The sequence below is a fragment of the Mandrillus leucophaeus genome, unplaced genomic scaffold (genome assembly GCF_000951045.1).
Source record: "Mandrillus leucophaeus isolate KB7577 unplaced genomic scaffold, Mleu.le_1.0 Scaffold332, whole genome shotgun sequence".
In the NCBI taxonomy this organism is placed as follows: Eukaryota; Metazoa; Chordata; class Mammalia; order Primates; family Cercopithecidae; genus Mandrillus; species Mandrillus leucophaeus.
Genome location: NW_012103499.1, coordinates 1,708,358 through 1,714,152, shown reverse-complemented (window position 1 = coordinate 1,714,152; position 5,795 = coordinate 1,708,358). Strand labels below are relative to the sequence as shown.

The 5,795-nt window shown below is 39.4% G+C and overlaps 1 long non-coding RNA gene across 1 annotated transcript; it reads left to right on the top strand.

The window, feature by feature from the left end:
• The first annotated feature begins 449 nt into the window (after nucleotides 1–449).
• Nucleotides 450–5,196, top strand: LOC105545598. Its single transcript, XR_001006950.1, has 3 exons — nucleotides 450–786; nucleotides 1,064–1,147; nucleotides 4,908–5,196. It is a non-coding gene; the product is annotated as an uncharacterized LOC105545598 (long non-coding RNA).
• Nucleotides 5,197–5,795: the final 599 nt, after the last annotated feature.

Here is a 5,795-nt window from a genome sequence, read left to right as displayed (position 1 = left end):
AAGAGGCCAGAGGGAGAAAACATTCAGGTCACAAATATCACTTGAAAAATATAATTCTCTACAGGCCTGGCTGCTGAAACTGCCTGCTAACACTTAAAACCAATTTAATCTAAAGGCTACTAAGACAGCCTGCTACAATTCTAAGATGAATTTTACCCACCACTGTCACTCAGCAATCAAAATTTGCCAACCCCACCAAAACATTTTAAAAACTAACGTCCAATTCATCTATCAACGACCAACAATAAATTCCCTGAGAGTAAAGCCTTTGCTTAGCTTTCCAGTCCCGTTAAACGGCGAAAAGAACAAAAGGGTCCCCAGGACCCTGCCCAACGATACGCCACACTCTCTCTACCAAAGCCACCCAGCCAGAACACGCCAGGTGACTGGCAGGCAGATACTTCCGGAAGAAGTCGGTCCTCCGAACCTGGAAGTGAAGCAGAAGACGCACAGTATTCTGGGAGGAGTTAGGGAGGCGGGATTGTTGTTGCTGGCTGTTACCAGGACAACCGGAGGCGATTGACCGTTATCTGCGGTTTGCAGCCGTTAGCGGGAGAGGCAGAGAAGTTCAGAGGTCTTTTAGGATGTGCTAAAGGGTCGTGAGGGCTCTCTTAAGATTTTCCTCACAATAGGTTATCCAGTCGTGCCCCTTGGCCCAGCTGCTGGCCCCGGGGATCTGAGTCGCACCCTCTTGTTTTTCTCTGAGTCTGTCTTAAGGTGAAATGAAGTGTGGCCCAGTGGCTCCTCATTGTCGCTTCTCTAGTTTTCTGCCTCCTTTTAGAAAATGTAAGTTGAGAATTTCTAATTTACATCGAGATGTGTTCTAATGCGCTTGCTTTTAAAATTGTGGAAAACTTTTTAAAAGAAAATAAATCTCACCAGTCATCAGAAGTAACAAAATTTTCATGCATTACCTATTAATTTTTTTCTGCATATTTTTTCATAGTTGAGATAATTTAGGGAAACCATTTTGTGTCCTGCATATATGAGCGAATACAATATAATTTTGGTATCAATATCATAGCAACAAAGAAGGCATTGAAGACTTTAAATCTGTTTACAGTGAATTGAGAAGACAGGATGAAGTGGACACAGCATGTGAAGACAATTCTTTCAAGAAGTTTGGCTGTCAAGGAAAATAGAGAATGTGAGTAGCCGAAGGAGAATGACAGGCGAAAGAAAGAAATTGGGAGCCAGACAATACAGCCGGACAGTTTACACCTGTATTGATGTCCCACCTTTTTCACAAAAGATTGAGTATGCTTGGGGAAAAACTACACACTATCATAGGAGAAAATGATTGGAAGAGAAACTGAGGCAAAGGTAAATGGAAAACAAAATAAAGCCAGGAGTATGTTAATACCCCAAAACTTCATACCAAAAGGTCCATGTAATTACTAGAGGGGTGCCACAGATTGGGCTTTGAGGTTCCTAGCAACTAAACCAAAGGGAAAATATAGTTATAACTTTCACATGATCCATATGGGGGGGTCTAATGGCATATTATAGAATCGTGTTACACATTAGCTGTATGAAATTGATTGGGTAATGTAAGCTCTTTAGACCTCTTTTCTCCATCACTTAAAGAGTGGGGAGAGGAAGAAGAAGACCGTTAGACGAGTTGATCTTTTAATATCTCTTCCACCACTGACAGTCTATGATCACACAGGCCAGAGATGGCAAACTCAAATGCCTAAATTAGGGACTAAGAAAGTTTCATAAGTGAGGAAATGGACTGAATGTGACAAAAGCAAGGAGTGATAGAGATTAGAATGGTAGACTTGATTGAGCTGTCCCATCTAAAACTCCAGCCAGTTCTTGCAAGAATAAGGATTCAGTGTTGCCAGATATTCTGATTTTTCAGGAGAAACAGAAAAATCATATTTGCGATAATATTATACAAAACAAAACACCTCTACTGGCTACATACAATTCATGAGTCACTAATTTTCAACCTCTGCTATAGGTGAAAGGACCTCAACAAGAGGGATAATTGTTTGAATTAAAGAATTAAGTATGAAAAAAGAGAAAGAAGTCAAAAAGAATACCAAGATTTCCCCTTGGTAATAAGGAGGAGGTAGTAACATTGATACTAAAATCAGCAGAAGGTTTGGGGAGAGAAGGTGCTTGATTGTGAGTTTCTTGAACATGGGGCAAACTTATTCATATGTATCCATAGCACATGAATCCAGTTCAGCTGTTGGGTTTGAGAAATCTGTGGGATTTATCAGGGAAAAGGGTGCAGGAATGTAGGTCAGGAGTTTGGGGAAAGAAGATGAAAAAGGAGTTTAAGATGTAAGATTCATTCTTTCAATAAAGTTTTATTGATTATATATCACAATATGTATTTTCATGAGACTCTAAACTGTCTGAGGGCAGAAACCACGGTTTTTTTTAACCACTTACCCAGCTCCTAGCACAATACAGAGTCCGTGCTTATGTATGTTGAATAAACAAATGAAAAAATACAAAACACAGTGCTTTACAGTATAGGAGATGCAGAGTTGAATTAGAAAATCTTAAGGGAACAAGAAACACTGGGGTCTACTTGAGGGTGGAGGGTGGGAGCATGGAGAGGAGCAGAAAAAATATGGGGTACTAAGCTTAATACGTGGGTGATGAAATAATCTTTACAACAAACCTTCATGCGTACCCCCAAACCTAAAATAAAAGTTTTAAAAGAAGAAAATCTTCTTAAAGAAGTTTATAGAGCAGGGGCCCCATCTCCTTAAAAAAAAAAAAAGAAAAAGTGAGTTTATAGGTCAGAAAGTAAGACAAGTCTTACACATAAGCAGCTAATGCAAGTTTTAAAGTAGTGCCATTTAAAAACAAAAAAGTACCATGGGATTCAGAAGGGAAAGATCTTTTTAGAGGAAGTTAAGAAGTTAAGCTCCATCTTTCTAGATAGTGGCAAGTTAAGATTAGATCACACAGGTGTTACGAGAGGAACTGGTCAGAAGCAGTTAAATAGAAGATGTAGGCCGGGTGCGGTGGCTCACACCTGTAATCCCAGCACTTTGGGAGGCTGAGGTACATGGATCACTTGAGGTCACGAATTCGAGACCAGCCTGGCCAACATGACAAAACTCCGTCTGTACCAAAAATACAAAAATTAGCCGGGTGTGGTGGTGCACACCTGTAATCCCAGCTACATGGGAGGCTGAGGCAAGAGAATCACTTAAGCAGGGGAAGCAGCCACTGCCCTCCAGCCTGGGGGGCAGAGTAAGACTCCATCTAAAAAAAAAAAAAAAGAAGAAGAAGAAGATGTATACCCTTCTTTTGAAAGTAAGTATTTGAAACTGCCAAAAAAAAAAGAGTGAATAGTGAAACAGTTTGAAGCCAGAACCTTGAGAATCACCCACATATAAAGAAGGTGAGGAAGAAAAACCAACAAAGTAAACAGAGAAAAAGTCATCAGAAAGCTAAGAGAAACATCAGGAGAGTGGGTTTCACAGGAACTAAGATTCCAGGTTTCAAGAAGGAAAGTTCAGTCAATATTGTCAAATCCTACAGAGACAGCAAGCCATCAAGGAGGGTAAAGGCCATTGGATTTGATGATTAAGGAAATCATTGATGACTTTAAACAACTGGCCAATGAATATAAGAAAAGGAGCTTTAAAAAGCAGTAGAATTGAGAGGCTTGTTGATTTGTTTAGGGAGGTAGGGAATGGGGTTCCTTAGGAGCAGGGGGAAAAAATAGAAGGCAAGATTAAGCTGCAAAACAGGACAAATTTATGAAGCAAGGTTTTGGAGAATCTAAGTAGTAATGAGATCAAGAAATGAAGGAAGAGTAACATCAAGAATAAGCATTATAATTCTAACAAATATTGTTCAATTACAAGTAACTTTTTAATGTCTATCATCATGTTTTCCTGCCCAGTGGCCTGGTTTCTTTTCACCTTTAGCCCTAAAATAAATTCATAATCTAAAAAATAGTATTAGAACTTCAACTTAGTAATATTTCCTAATGTTGCTTTTAAATCCTCTTTTTCTAAACAGGTATTATCAGCAGGGCATGGTGGCTCACACCTGTAATCCCAGCACTTTGGGAGGCCAAGGCAGGCAGATCAGCTTAGGTCAGGAGTTCAAGACCAGCCTGGCCAACATGGTAAAACCCTGTCTCTACTAAAAATACAAAAATTAGCTGAGTGTGATGATGGGCGCCTGTAATCTCAGCTACTTGGGAGGCTGAGGCAGGAGAATTGCTTGAACCCAGGAGGCAGAGGTTGCAGTAAGCCAAGATCGCACCTCTGTACTCCAGCCTGGGCGACAGAGCGAGACTCCATCTAATAAATAAATAAATAGGTATTATGATGTATAGTAAATAAATAAATAGGTATTATGGTGTATAATTCCTGATTTTTTGGTTGCTCCATGTCCCTTTCAGGAAACCACCACTCACCAGCCTTAGCTGGTTCAAGTGGGACTGATTCCCAACTACCCACCCTGCCCCCATTCCTACACTTGATTCAGACCTGACCAATGAGAACCATCATTGGTACTTTTGCTGGCACTATTTATTTAATTTTTGTTTTGTTTTGTTTTGTTTTGTTTGAGACGGAGTTTCGCTCTTGTTGCCGAGGCTGGAGTGCAATGGCGCAATCTCAGCTCACCGCAATCTCAGGTCACCGCAACCTCCGCCTCCCAGGTTCAAGTGATTCTCCTGCCTCAGCCTCCCAAGTGGCTGAGATTATAGGCATGTACCACCACACCCAGCTAATTTTTTATTTTTAGTAAAGACGGGGTTAATCCATGTTGGTCAGGCTGGTCTGGAACTCCCGACCTCAGGTGATCCACCCACCTCAGCCTCCTAAAGTGCTGGGATTACAGGCGTGAGCCACCGCACCCGGCCCGCTGACACTATTTTAAAAAAAAAAAGCTTCTTTCCCTCTGATGTTATACTGCAGGTGCTAAAGACCATACAGACACAGAGCAGACAGGCCACCTTTGCTACCACATGGAGGTTTGTCTAATATTGAGGCTAAAGAAGCTGAGCTGGAAGACAGAAAGACCAAATCCTGATGACATTGTTTGAATCCAGAGATCCGGACATGCCTGAAAATTAGTTTTACCACCGGACTTACCTGTTAAATGAGCCAATAAACTCTCTTTTATACTTAACCTTGGGTTTTACCTGGATTTTTGTCATTTACAGCTCAAAGTATTCTAACATAGAAGTATACATCATTAAATCAACATTATTTCTTTTTTTCTCTGTCTTATTCTAAATGTAACTCTGTAATGTACTCTAAAAGCATTCTACAGCCTCACTAAGTTAATCCACAAATTTGGTAAAATTCCAGTATTAATCCCAAAAGTATTTTAAGAGCCTGTTTTTGTTGTTTGTTTGCTTGTTTGGGACTAAACAGAATTACTCCAAAATTCATTGAGAGAAAACATGAAAAAAAAACCAAGAAAATAGAATTCATAAAGGGGAATTGTATTATAATAAAGTGTAAAACAAGAATAATAAAACATAGCATGGTAATGGAATAAACAAACAGTCGTGGAACAGAATTCAAAGCCTGAATATATCTAAGAGCACTTACCAAATTTAATATGTGGTAAATCAAAAAAAGATGAATCCAGTGAAGTATATAAGTACATTGAACTAGATTTAGAGGAGAAAGATAATTAGATCTTTACCTTATTCCCAGAATAAATTCCACATGGATTTGTGACTTAAGTGTAAAAACTGAAGCCAGATTCTCAATATATGTTGATTGGCATATAATTGGCACAATCTTTAGCAATATCAATTAAATATTAATAACTTTCAATACAGCCTTTCAATT